At 46.7% G+C, this 15,148-nt stretch overlaps 1 pseudogene; it reads right to left on the reverse strand.

Annotated features, from left to right (window-relative positions):
• Positions 1-9,191: 9,191 nt before the first annotated feature.
• On the reverse strand, positions 9,192-10,020 carry LOC136355638 (uncharacterized; annotated as a pseudogene).
• Between the last annotated feature and the right edge of the window lie 5,128 nt (positions 10,021-15,148).

Below are 15,148 nucleotides of genomic sequence, written 5' to 3' on the forward strand. Positions count from 1 at the left end.
TTCTATCGCGAGCTAAATGTCGGACGGAATCCTAAAATTATCTTATAATATTATACGTTTTAATTTAGTCTATGACTAAACGATTAAATATAATATACGTCTAAAATTCCTAGCGATTGAATCCGAATTTCTACCGTGAATCGATTACTTATAGAGATTATCCAAAAATGATCTATAATAGTCTATAAAGATTCATCTAATTGTTAATTATATCTAAATTACTACTGCGAATTGATTTCTTTTAGAAATTACCAAGAATAATTAAATTTTGCAATTCTAGGACCATGATTATTCTATAATTAAATTCTAATTATTTTAAATTTTCTAAACTATTAACCTCCCTAATTTTCTTCCAAATTTTTCTATTTATTTTTCCTTTTCCTTTTTCTCCCTTTTTTTTTCTTTTCTCTTCTTTTCTTTTTCTTTCTTTTCTCTCTTCCTCTCCCTCTCGGCTCTCTTTTCCTCCCTCTCTCTCTTTCTCTCTCTCGGCTCTCTTTCCTCTCTCTCTCTCTATCTTTCTCTCTCTCTCGGCTCTCCCTCCTACCCGAGCGGTGGCGGCGGTGGACGCGAGGGGGAAGGAGGGCGGCTCACCGACGGCGGCAGCGGCGACGACGACGGTGGCGACGGTGGCGTACGGCGGCACAAAAGCGGCGGCACGGTAGCACAGGAGCGACGGCACGGCGGCACGGGAACGGCGGCTCACCGGCACGGGAACGGCGGCGCAGTGGAGAGGGGAGAGGGGAGGAAGGGTGAGATGGGGTGGGGGAGAATGGAGAGGGGGTATTTGTAGAGAGGGGAGGAGGAGAGGGGGAAGGGCGGCGGTGTAACGGTGACGCGACGTGCGAGCGCGGGGCGCGAGTCGGCGATGGCGATGGGTGGGCGGCGCACGGGGCGGAACGACGGCGACGCGCGGGCGGCGACGCGATGTCGGCATGGGGCTCGGAGCGGCGGTGCGACAGGTGGCGCGGGGCTCGACGCGGCGACGCGACGTGCGAGCGCGGGGCGCGAGGCGGCGATGGCGATGGGCGGGCGGCGTGGCGCGGGACGGCGATGCGAGGGTGACAGGATGATGGCGCGGCGACGGGACGGGCGCGCGGCGTGGCGACGGGACGGTCGCGCGGCGGCAGGCGGGCGCGTGGCGCGGCGACAGCGTGGCAGCGGGGGCGCGGGGCGCGAGGCGGCGGCACGGGGCTCGAGGCGGCGGCACGGGGCGCGAGGACGACGGCGACGATGGCGACGGCGGCGCGGTGGGCGAGCGGCGCGAGGCGGCGACGCGCGGTGACGGTGGCGACAGAGAGAGGGGGAAAGAGGAGGAGCTGGTTTAGGGGACCGCTGTCACGTCCTGATAAATTCATCCCGAATTAAAAATCATTCTCTAAAAGGAATAATAGAATTAATTAAAATTCGAAAAGAAATTGGCAAACACTAAAATGCGTACAAGAAAAATTCGAATGTGGCCCGGAGAATTTTTGTTAAATTCTCCTTGGTTTAACAGGAGCCCTCAAATTTTACTTGAATTTTCAGAGCACCGGAAATAATTATTAAGCAACAAAAACAATTATCAAAGTTTAGTAAAAAGAAAAACCTAAAAATAACCTTCCTTCCTCCTTTGGGCCAAGTTTGGCCCAAAGTCCACTCTCTCTCTCTCTCGGCCCGCGGCCGAAGTCCCTCTCTCCTCCCTCTTTTTCTCTCCCTCTCCCTCCCCCTCCCCTCTCTCTCCCGGGCCGTTCCTCCCTCCCCTCCCGGCCTGCCCGGTCCCGGGCCGCCCTGCCCCCTCCCGCCTGGGCTGTGTCCCGGCCCAGCCGAGCCTCCCCAAGCCACGCCGCACGCGCCTGTCACGCGCACGCCGCGCGTGCGCTGACCGCGCGCCTGACCGGTGGGTCCCACGCGCCGGGTCATCGTCCTCCTCCCGCCCGGCCGTCCTCTCTCCCTCTCCCGTGAACCCTAGCGCCATTCCTCCCTCAAATCCGCGCGATTCAAGCATGGGATTCCCAAATTGATTAGGGGGAATTAATCCCCTTTCCCTCCTCTCTCTTTCCCCCTTAATTCCCCCTTGAATGGTGCCCCAATCGCCGGGAACGGACGCGCCAAGTCCGGCCGCTTTCCATGGCCGTCGGCCGTCATTCCCGTCGCCGTTCCGCCCTCTCCCGTGCCCGGCTCCCTCCCCCACCCTATAAAATAGAACCCCCTCTTTGCGTTCTACCGTTTTAGTCTCCTCCCGAGCTCTCCCGTGGTCCCTAGCCACCTCCCCGCCGTCGTCCCCTCTCTCCCGTGCCGCCGGCCGTCTTCAGCCGCCCCTGCCGCCGCGTTAGCACGTCGGCCGGCCGTGCCGTCGCCTCCTCCAGCATCGCGGCCGCCTCCTCTTCCCCGGCTTGCCCTCCGTTTCCCGCGGAGACCCCCAGAGCTGCGTTCCCGCCGTCGCCCTTCCCTTTCCTCCGCGCCGGCCGCCTCTGTCTCCCTGCCTGAGCGCCGGTTGACGTCGCCACCACCTCCCTCGGCTCCGCGACGCCGCCCTCATCCCCGGCATCACCTCCTCCTCGCCCGAATTTCGCCGGAACACCGACGCCCGCGCCGGCCTCTCCTTCCTCCTCGTCGACGTCTCCTCCGGCAGCCCCTTCCGCCGCGCCCGTGCATCAGCCGGCGCTGCCGTCCCCTCCCTCGGCGTCGCCGCATCGCCCTCCACCCCGGCTGCTCCTCGGTTTCGCCGGAACGCCGTCGCCGCGCCGGCCTCTCCATCCTCTTCGTCGCCAGCGTCCTTTCGGCCGCCCCTTCCTCCTCCCCGGCTCGTCGGCTTGCTGCACCTCTACCATCTTCGGCATCGCAGCCGCGACGTCGTCCTCGGCCTCGCCTCCCCTCCGACCGAACACCGCCGGTGTCCGTCGTCGTCTTCACCGTTCATCCTCGCCGGCTCGCCGTCTCGCGGCGCCGCCTCCGTCGTCGGCATCGCAGCGGTGTGTTCCACGCCATCCTCGCCTCCGTGCAGCCGCTGCCGGCTGCCCTCGTCGTCTCCTCGCCGGCCCCGGTCGTCGTCGTCGTCGTCCTCTCATCGTTCCCGGTCGTTGTGGCGTTCGTCCCTCCGTCAAGCCGTTCTCGTCCGCCGCCCGCGTTTCGTCAAGTGTGCAGCAGCCCCGTCATCGTCTTCGTCCTCGCCTCCGCGTCGTCAAGCCTCGTGCCGGCCGTGTCTCGCCTTCGTCCCAGGAACGCCGCCGAAGTCGTTCCCTCGCCGTCCGCCGCGCCCGTTCGTCGTTGTCGTTCCCACGCCTCGTCGCGTGGTGGTAAGGATCCGTCCTCTCGCTGCCCCGTCCTCGTCCTTTTGGTGTCGCCCCGTACCCGTTGTGCGGTCGTCGACCCCGGTACCCGTGTACCGGTGTCGGTAGTCGTTCACGTGTGCGGGTGGTGACCGTGTAGTGTCCGTGTTAGTGTGTTCGCTCGGTAGCCGCGTGGTTTCCACGTGTGCAGCCCGCGTGGTGTCTAGTGGAGTCCGTTTGTCGGCTACTCGCCTCGGTTGACACACGGGGTCCGCTTCCGTCGACCCGTGGACCGTCTCTGTGTACCTGGTCTACCGCGGTCCTTTAGGTTGACATGTGGGGTCCGCATGTCAACGGCGCAGCCTTCCTGTCTTTTCCAGGCTAGCGCTTACACATGTTTTATAGTTGCAAAGCTTAATTATAATAATCCGCAAATCTCCATATAACCGCATTAAACTTCGGATGATCATATCTTGGTCATACGAACTCTGAATCGACCCGTTCAAGTCTCCTAATGTTTGTTATAACCTAAAGAACTGTTTGCTTTCTTTTTATGTGTTGTTATTGCTTCTTTATAGGCTTGTAGCTTTGCTTGTGTGCTTCGCGTAGCTTTCGTCGTTCCGGAGGTTCCTGAAGCGTGGTTCGTGGTCGTCGCCGAAGGTTCGGAAGGCCGTTCTCTCTGAGCAAGGCAAGTCACATCATCCTTGAGCATATTGAATCCCAGTTTATAAAATTATTTTGATTTAAATTAATGCATTACCGCTTTATTTAAATTCCCGCGTTATCACTGTTTTATTTAGCCATGCCTATTTATCATTGTTAAGACATTATTATTGCTATTGTTATTATTACCTTGTTCACCCTAGGAAAATAAAACCCCAACTAGTGGGTACTCTATTTATGGTTCCACTAGTGTGAACTTAGGTAGATGCTTCGCTGGTTAATTAGGCAACATTAGGTGGTTTTATAACTTTAGACTTTGGGAATTCTCATATCACTTGGATACTATGGAATGGTTGGCTTATTGTGGAATTGGACATACCCCTCTCTTCCTCTTTCAAAGCCCCTAAAACCTGTTTTTCGGTGGGGTTTGGGTGCATGCTAGTTGTGGGAAGTAGCACCCCGGCCACTATAAGGATTAAGCTCGGGCCTCTGTTGCAAAGCACTACCGTACTTCCACATGTCTAGTGGGTAAGGCTTAGTTTGTAGCTCAGACTGGTTATAAACAAAAGTACACGGATGGAGATGGACGAAGTCGGGGGTCGATGGACATCTCTAGGACAAATGAAGGCTACACGAGCTGCGGCCCGGTAGTCGAGATGTCATGGCACAGGGCTGGTGTCCTGCTGCTAGGGGGCTCAATCCTGCCTGCCTGTCCCGGGGGTTCCGGCCGTAGGTGGGGTTGGGTCGGTACTCTTGTTTATGGCTAGGATGGGTTGGGAACTATGTCACGTCTTCCGTCCGTATACCGTGGTGGTATGTGGCACGTGGTTACACGTGAGAAAGATGTGTCTTGTGGGTAAAGATGTACACCTCTGATCAGAGTATAATCTATTCGAATAGCCGCGCCCTCGGTTATGGGCAAGCCGAGCAATGTACCCAAGTTAGTGTTTAATTCTTAAAATTTGTTTAACAACTAAAATGTGGAATGGTTGGCCTGGGTTGGCTTGGGACGAGCTGGGACCCAGGGTCGGGTTGCCAGTTCGGTCTGAATCATCGTAGGCCTTGGGTTAAGGCAGGTTCGTGAGGGTTCACGGCCTTGATTAATAATTTTGTGTAGCTCTAGGATCGTCTTTATAAAATAGCTTTGGGCAACTAAGTGACTTATAAATGCTGTTTACTGCAAAACTTAACCCCTATATTATTATCCCCTTGTACTCCCTTGCATTAATTACGCATCTCCGGTGTGGCTTGCTGAGTACTGTGGTTGTACTCACTCTTGCTCAATCTTTCCCCCCCCCTTCAGTAAGAGAAGCTTTGGAGAAGAAGTCTTAGGTGGAGTCCTGGCTTATACCCCAGTTGAGCGCCTGTGAAGATGGAGCCGTAGGCCCGCTTGTCCGCTGCTGTTTATTTTTGATTGCCAGGCCTGAAGCGCCTTTGTAATAATGTAAATATTATCGATATAATAAAGATGTGTCTTTTATAACATGTTTGTGTGGTGTACCCCGGCTTTTCCTGGGACGGGGATTAATACACTAGCGTTCGGGAAAAGGCAATTTTCTCGGTCGCGACAACCGCATCGAACACCTTAGGTGCAATGAACAGTGACTTTTCCTATTTATCCCGATTTTAGTGTATTTTCCATATAAATTTGATTCCACAATCCCTAATTTTGCATATATGCATTTTACTCAATATTTGTGTTATTTTAACTAATGAATTCACCCTAGATTAATATTACTCATATTTTATTTTTATATAATTTATTTGAGTTTTAATTAGGGTTAATTCTTATTCCATCGTATTAAAATTTAATTGATCCAAATATGGTCACGATAATATTTTATTTATTTCTATCCCACCTAACCTTTATTTTGTATTTCTTTTACCAATTTTTTTTTAAGGTTTATTCCTAATTAACTATTCTTTACTCACGATTAATAATCTTCGAGATCAAATCCAGATAAAATAGACGAATAAGATCGGCATGATGCAATTAGTTTAAAAAGTTTTTGAAAATCCGTATTTTTAGAGTTTTGATTTTGTCGGTCGAATTTTCAGGGTGTTACACTCAACCATCTGAAGTCACGGTGCGAGGACCGCTACGTTATTTCTGTAGTCGTACCTCGACCATCTGAAGTTAAGGTGCGAGAGATTGCTACATTTTACTAGTTGATTGTGTCCCCTCTCCTCCTAGGGGTCCTTGTATTTATACCCATAGGTGTCCCCTTGTTCAAGTAGAACTAGGGAAACCAATATGGATATAATTCGAGTAATCCTTGTCGTTTCCATGTAGAATTCTGGTTGTCTTTCCTTATCCGGAACTCCTCCTATATCTGCAGGTTGTTTCCGTATAGGACATGGTATGTGGTGGGTCCTGCCGAGATTTAGTCAACTACTATTAGGTATGTGGTATCCATAACCCTGACAATGTTGTTTGTAGCAATTTAATTTAGATTTGTATTAACGATTTACTCACCTAAAATCCCATGCCTATCTTTCGGCTAAACAAAACAGTGAGTGTATTATTAGTCCAAAATATATTTATCTTGATTCGTAATAAAACACTATCATAACAATAACAATAAGGCCCTGTTTGGCTAGTGGGATAGCGAAATGGTTTCCCACCCACCAAAGGACTTCTTTAAATCCTAACCATTCATTCTCCCTCTTCCATTTAATCGTAGCCCTTCATTCATTTCCCAATTCCAATCCCACCTCACATTTCCTATTATCCAAACACACCCTAAGTAATTTATTGTAGTTATGCGAGCCTGTGAAATTTATCGTAAAAGCCGGAATTATTGAATTTACTTGTATGCATGTCACCTATATTAACAAACACATTCAAAAAAGGATAATTTATTATAATAAATTTTACTAAAGATGCTAGCAGTAAATTTATATCTCTAGCATGTCTCTAATTAATTGATAGAAAATGAATTAATTACATGGACATACATTTTGTACAAATACACAGTTTTGATTACTTTTAGGGTTCAGAATAATCAATTTTAAGTAACTCTATACAATCTGCTATGTTTTCAATTTTTACCAGGTTATTATTTGAACTTGAATATATAGTTGTATATATCGGCCAAGGATCAATTAGGATTAAATATTTTGGGTATGCGTATGAGTAAAATTACACAAAGCATAATAACAAATATAATATAAGGGGATGTTTCAATTGATGTCATTTTCAACCATACCATTTTCTTTGGTAAAGTTGCTGGAAAAAAAAAGTGCCTACATTTAGTTTGTTGCCAAACTTTAGTAAATACACAATAAATCCTGCCAAAATTTTGGTAATATTGTCAACTTGCTAGATTTGGTATGGTTTATTTTGGCTACAATTTGAATAACCCCTAAGTTATTTTAAGATGTTATTTTTTATTTTGATTGATTTGAAATGTCGCTAAAGGTTTTATACATAGGATTTTTTTTAACTTTTCTCTTCTGTTTTAAATTTAATTGATTGTCCATTGGATGTAAAGGGCCATTCAACCTTTACAAAATGTGTGCACTAAGAATCCAGCAGAAAAAAAAATGTGTGTGAATGCGTGTGACCGTGAAGCTAGCCGCTACGGAAATCAAGTACTCTCTCCGTCTCAAAATAAGTGTAAGTTTTGCACTATTTATATCCAACGTTTGACCGTTCATCTTATTTAAATTTTTTTATGATTAGTATTTTTATGGTTATTAGATGATAAAACATGAATAATACTTTATGTGACTAACTTTTTTATATTTTTTAAATAAGACGGACGGTCAAACATTGGACACAGATACCCACGACTGCACTTATTTTGGGACGGAGGTAGTATTACAGTTTAGAATGTTCAACAAACTAACAGTTTAACACTCCTAAAATCCATCGTACTTTTGGGCTACATAGTTCGCTCCGAGCGATGTACCCAGTCAGCCCATTAGGCCCATTTAGTGGACCGAGATGCTTGGAGCTTTTTTGGAGGCAACTCCGGTTCGGATGTCCGATGTTTGGAGAAAAATTGGACGCTGACGTCAGCATGACATCAGCACCCGATTTACGTGCAAAAACTACTTTAAACTGATTTTTCTCTTAAATTATTTATCCAAATCATGATTCGATTGCAACATTAAATTCATTGCAATTAAATCTTCAAAACAAGACCACACATGGATATATTCCGACGAAAAAAAAAATTAGCTTATTATTGAATTATTTTTAAATGTTGCACGATGTTCCACTAGGTATATCGGAATTGTTTCACTAAATAGATCGAAAATGTTTCACTCTTTTAAATCGGGTGTTTTTTCACCTTATATAAAAATAATGTTTCAGCAAATAGCGAAAGAATGTTTCAGTTCACTGCAACATTTGATCCATACATAGTGAAACATTATAAGTACACTAGGTGAAACATTTTTCGGTGGAACAAAAAATGAAACGAATTCCCTTGATATGGGGTTTCCAAAATATGTGGGTTTTTTTGTTGCAATGGAATATTTCAGTTCACTGCAACATTAGATCTGTACATAGTGAAATATTGTGAGTACACTAGGTGAAACATTTTTTTTTGGAACAAAAAATAAACCAAATTCCCTTTATAGGGGGTTTCCAAAATATGTGGGTGATTTGTTGCAACGGCGCGTTCCATAATATCAAAATCCACTGCAACATTTGATCCGTACATATTGAAATATCGCAAGTACACTAGCTGAAACATCGTAAAACTACTGGTTGAAACATCAAAAGAGATCATATGCAACATTCAAAAAAATATCAACAGAGAAGCAAAAATATTTTTTTGTCGAAATATAATCATGTGTGGTCTTGTTGTAAAGATTTAATTGTAACGAATATAACGGTATGATTGGATCATAGATTGGATAATTAGTTTAAGAGAAAAATCATTTTAAAACTAGAGTGGCAGGAGGTGCGGGCGTCGAGGCGTCCGATTTTTTGTCTGACGTCGGACGCCCGGCGCGCAGCATTCTCTAGCTTTTTTTCTCGAAATAAGATCACTTTGACTCCCTCAACTGACCACCGAATCTAAATCATATCCCTCAACCGCAGTACCAGAAATCTTGACCCCCGAACTTACAAAACCGGTTCAATTTGACTCCCTCGGTGGTTTTGGAGGGTGGTTTCGCTGACATGGCGCACATATGTGGCAGTGTTGACCTAATCTTTGTACCACGTTGCATTGACGTGGCGCTGATGTGGAATTAAAATAAAAAAAAATATGCTGGCCCATTTGTCATTCAAAAAAAATTTGTGGGACCCACTGGACCCACATGTCATCCTCCCTTATCCCTTCTTCCCCCCTCCCCGTCCTTGGCCATCTCCTCCTCTACCAACTCCTGCGAGGGTTCATGGCTAGTTGAAGCGGCAACGGCAGTAGCTTCAAGCGTTGAGAGGCCGGAGGAGAGAAGTTTAATGGAGGTGAAGATGGAGCACGGTGAGGAGGTGGCGGCGATGGAGGAGGAGCTGAAGGGGTGGGACACGCCGAGGAGGGAGGAGTGCCGCATCCCTGTGGCCACGGCCGCTGTAGCGGCGGAGGGGGACCACATCTCCAAGAATCGCCACAGGCCGCGGCCATCCACCGCCGCGTGGTGCACCGCACGCCCCCGCCACCGCCGACGAACTCCATCAACTGCGTTGCCATGACGGGCGCAGGGAGCTCATCCCCACGGATGTCCGGGATGAGCTGCCGCAGCGCGTCCTCATCGTGCTCCTCCCTTTCGTCGACGAGCCTCTTGAAGTCGAGGTCCATCTCGGCCTCCATGAACGCCACGCTGCCACCGGCCTCCACGACGATGGACAGCGACCCCTCCTCCTCCTCCAGCGAATAGACCAGCGCACCGGCGAAGGGGTAGAACGCCGGGAGCACCGCCTTGAGGGAGTCCCTGAGCGCGCGGACGACGTCTCCGAACGGTGGTGGCGGCGGTGGCGGCAGGGATGGGAAGAGGAAGACGCGGTGGACGGGCGGCGGACAGGCGGCAGCGCGACCTAGTACGCGTCGAATGGGGAGAGCGGCACGCAGCGGCAGCTGCCGCCATGTCCATGCGTCGGGAGCGCGACGGAGGTGACGCTCCTCGTGCGCACCGACGACGGTGGTTGCGGCATCTCGGCGACGGCGAAGTCCTCCGCCGTGTTCTAAATCTCGCCAAAGCTTGTGGGGTGGTTTGACCCCCACTATATGCCGTCGCCGCTCCATCCATCGCCTGCCGTCACCGCCGCCGATCCGGACGCTGCTCTCGGATGAAGAGAAAGAGGGAGAGATAGAGAAGGGAGGAGGAAGAAGGGATAAGGGAGGATGACATGTGGACCAGTGGGTCCCACAATTTTTTTGTGAATGACAAATGGGCCCGTATATTTTTTATTTTTAATTCCACATCAGCGCTACGTCAATGCCACGTGGGGCAAAGACTAGGTCAACACTGCCACGTGTGCGCCACGTCAGCGAAACCACCCTCCAAAATCACCGAGGGAGTCAAATTGCACCGGTTTTGTAACTTTGGAGGTCAAGATTTCTGGAATTACGGTTGAGGGATACGATTTAGATTCGGGGTCAGTTGAGGGAGTCAAAGTGATCTTATTCCTTTTTTCTCTCACTCTGTTCCCTTCCTTCTCTCTGTTTTTTCTGTCCTTCTGGACGAAGGCCCGTTGTTTCAAAGGCATGTGATTCATCTCGCTACTTTGTCGTTTGTAAATCCCATGGCCATTGTTGGCTAGATGACGTGGGGGCGGCTAGCTAGCGCGCACTCCCCTTTACCTCTATTAGTTACTCCCTCTTACTCCCTCGATCCCAAAATAAATACAGTTTTAGCATTGTTCATGTCCAACGTTTGATCATTCGTCTTATTTGAAAAAGGATTATGATTAGTATTTTTATTGTTACTAGATGATAAAATATGAATAGTATTTTACGTGAGACTAATTTTTTTAATATTTTTCATAAATTTTTTAAATAACACGAATGGTCAAAACGCTAAACACGGATATCTATGGCTGCACTTATTTTGGGACAGAGGTAGTACTAATGGTAGTTTAGGAAAGATTCTGAAGATTCTTTTTTGGAGATTTTTTTACTAACAGATAGAAAACTTTTAAGTTATATTTAAAAATTTTCGATTTAAAATTTAAATTTTAAACTCAAAATTTGAAACTTTCAACTCAGATTCAAAAACTTTCAACTCAAATTTGAAAACTTTAAACTTACATTCGAAAACTTTCAACTCGAGATTCAAAAACTTTCAAGTCTAGATTTCAAAAATTTGAAAACTTTCAACTTGAGATTTGAAAACTTTCAAGTCTAGATTCAAAAAATTCGAAAACTCTCAACTTAAGATTTGAAAATTTTTAACTCGAGATTTTAAAACTTTCAACTCGAGATTTTAAAACTTTCAGGTCCAAAAATTGAAAATTTTTTAATTAAGATTTTAAAATTTACTAGTAAAGAAACTAATCACTAGTAAACTAATTACGATTTTTTCTCATACAAGTGCGGTAGCGAACTGAAAAAAAAAAGAAACGACGGTAGCAAAAACTGCGAAAAAAAAAAGAGAAGAGAAGCGCGCGTGCCATGGGCCTTGTGGGTCGGAAGTGCACACCGGCAACGCGCGCGCCAATTAGCATTCGTGGGATTCACTTTTCACTTAGAGATATTTGTATATAGTAGATATAAATAACTCTTACCATGTCGTCCCATGATTATATATAAAGAACTCTTTATGCCTATGGGTGGTACGCCATGCTAGTACCAAATGAAATTGGCAGACAATTTTACCAATTATAGTTTTCGTCCGTATAATTATAGAATAATGCCACATTTTTTTTAATTAAAGAGCTGCAGGATATGGGTTATCATATCAAACACATGGCTATATTCATACGGGCTCATCCCTAGGTCTAGAATATGCCAGGTAAAGCCATATTCCCATATATGCTCCCAATATTAGCCATGTGTACCAGAGGTAGGGGCGAATGTGTCAAATTCATATATCAGTTCGTTGTCGATTCTTGGACTGTTGGACATGCAGCATAAACCAGGTATTTGTTTCTGAGCTCGAGCATTTTAGTCACAAGGTCTATTCAAATCAAATCAAATAAACTCAAATAAACAAATTAAGGAACTATGATGAAGGCCGTAGCACGGTTGCAAAAAGTTGGATCTACGGCGTACGTTGAGCCATGGGTGATTCATAGGTTGGAATTTGCCAAGAAATCACAAAAGAATATACTAGCTCCGTTTTTTATAAATATATTATAAATATGATGTCGTTGACTTATATAACAAATATTTATCATTTTTATTATAAAAAATAGTGCAAACAAACAAAATAAGGGTGTGTTTAGTTCCACGCTAAAATTGTAAGTTTAACTAAAATTGGAAGTTTGAAGAAAAAAGTTGGAAGTTTATGTGTGTAGGAAAGTTTAGATATGATGAAAAAGTTGGAAGTTTGAAGAAAAATATGGAAACTAAACCCGGCCTAAGCAAATGTTTCACTACTAAAGAATAGGCGATAGGTTCCTGTTGGGAACCGGCCTTAGGTGCCGGATTTCCCAACTGGCACCCAGATAGCGGCACCTTCGAATCCTCTCCCCCGGAAAAAAAGGGTCGGCGAAACGATGCATCGAGCGCATTCCCTCCACTTGGCCCTCAAAATCAATCCAGTCATTATCACAAAAACAACATCATCACATCAACAACAGCAACACAAACAACAACATCATCCCCTTCAACGGATCCACCCGCGGGAGCTGCTGATGTCACCACCGGCGGATCCGTGGGAGAAGCCGCCGCCGTCGGATCCACCGCTAGAGAAGCTTGGGACGAAGGGGGAGGGGGAAGAGGACCGCCAGATCCGCTCGTCGGAAACGCTGTCGCCGCCACCTCCGCCGGATCTGCCCGCGGGAGCACCAATGCCACCGCCACGGCCTCGGGAGAAGCTTGGGCACGAAGGGGAAGGGAGAGGGGTAGAGGACTGATGGATCCGCCCGCCGAAAACACCTCCACCACCGCCTCCACCAGATCCGCCCGCAGGAGCGTCGATGCCATCGTCGCCACCACAAGAGAAGCTTGGGGGCCAAGAGGGAGGGGGAGGGAGTAGAGGACCACCAGAAATGCCACCGCAGCCGCCTCCTCCGGATCCACAAGCGGGAGCCGCCGATGCCACCGCCACCATTAGAAATGTGGGAGAAGCTTGGGGCTGGATGGAGAAGAGGAGGGGGAGGGGGTTGAGGACCGCTGGATCCAACCCGCGGGAGCTGCTGACGCCATTGCTGATGCCTCCTCTACTGCTAACGAGGGAGACAAGAAGGGGAGGGGGCGGGGACGAGAAAGGGGAGGAGAGGGAGTGAGAGGGTGAGAGGAGGGGGCGAGTGGATAAGGACGCCACGCCCCCTTCGCCTTCCACGGCGTTTTTATGCACCCGTCTCGTGCGATTAAAAAAACAAAAACCGGCTCTCTCGGTTCGATTCGGCTCGTTTTATAGATTGTCATTTTTTTTTGAAAAACCAGTACCTATAACATATTATAGGAGCCGGTTTTTTAAGTTAACCGACACCTATAATATATTAAATATAATATATTAAAGGTATCGGCTTTTTTTTAAAAAAAAAGCGACACTTATATTATATGTGTCGTTTTTCTCTAGAACTGGTACTTATAGTCACTTAAAGGTGTCATTTTTTGTATTTTCAGCCGGTGTAGGTGGAAAAAACATTATAAGTGTCGGTTTTAACTGTTCTGGCATCTATAGTACCGATCTGTGTGTGTGTTTTTTAATAGTGTTTAAAGAACCTTCAACAATAAATTAAGTCATGATAAAATAAATAATAATTACATTGATTTTTTTGAAGATGATCAAAATGTATCTTAAAAATCAATAATGTCGTACATTAGAAAAAAAGGAAATATATAAGATCTGCAGCATGTGATGAATTATGGGAGAATTGCATATTTGCCACTACTTTCACTCCTTAACTCGAAATAACCATTATAAAATCACGAATTGCAAATATACCACCAAAAGCAGTGTGCGTGGATTCCGTATGCCATCACCGTTCCATTCCGTATGAGTAAGATGACAAAATTAATTGATGTAATTAAATTAAAAAACAAGGCAACGCGATAAGACCATATTGCCCTTGCCAGATTCAACCTTATCCGTGTTCTTCCCCAACTCTACCGCATCAGAACTCCTCCTCTCCTCTCGCACGACGAACCCTAAACCCCAGATCCTCTCATCCCTTCTCTCAAACTAGGAGCAAATCAACCAAAAATCGGTCGCTTTGAAGTATTAGATGCCAATGGAAGAGGTGCAGATGGATTTCGGCGAGTAGAGCAAGTCAAGCAGCAGCTTGGGGCGACGGCTGCAGCGGGCGGCATCAGGCTGCGGTGCTTGCGGCGGCTTGGGGCGGCACCTGCAGCGGGCGGCGTCAGGCTGCGGCGCGGCTACCTCGCTTGCGGCGGCTCCGTCGGGCGGCGTCAGGTTGCAGCGCGCGGCCGCGGCACGCGGCTGCAGCGAGTGTCGGCATCGACGGCAGGCTGCAGCATCAGCTGCTTCAAGCAGCATGGTGGCTACTGTGGGCAGTAGCAGCAGGACCACCATGGAAAGGTATATAATCTATACTTATGCTTGTGACCTACTTGTTCTATCTATCATGTAGGGATGTTACCAACAATATATGTGTGTGTTTTGAGGAATTCTTTTTGAATGTTTTTAATCCTTGTTCAACTGGTTCAAGAGTCCGAATTTGCTGGTTTGCTATGCAACCTTAGCATGTGCATAGCTAACCATATCTTGCTTGCGTATCTTCAGGATATAATCAAGCATTAGCAATATCTCTTTGTGTGAATATGCTGTGCATTGTAATTAAACAACGGCCTCTCCACCTTAGGTGCTTATTTGAATTAATAGATAGTGAGTTTAATAAATTAATCATCAAACAATGGTAGCATGAAGTAATATAAGAAAGTAGCCATATGTTTACAACTTTGTTAAAAGTAGTTTAAGCTGGATATGTTTTTACATTGGTATGATATTTCTGTTAGATAGGTCTTCCATGCATTAGTTATTCAGTCCCTGTATATTTAGATGTAGGTTTTTCATCTATTCCTCGTTGAGCTGCTAGAATATTTCTCCATTGTTTTACTTATCCTGTAGGAATGACCAAGGCTTCTTGACAGCCATTATTAAGGTTGAGTCTTATTTTACCACATCGCTTTTGAGTCAAAGGACATATGTTA

The sequence above is a fragment of the Oryza sativa genome, chromosome 3 (genome assembly GCF_034140825.1).
Source record: "Oryza sativa Japonica Group chromosome 3, ASM3414082v1".
Lineage (NCBI taxonomy): Eukaryota > Viridiplantae > Streptophyta > Magnoliopsida > Poales > Poaceae > Oryza > Oryza sativa.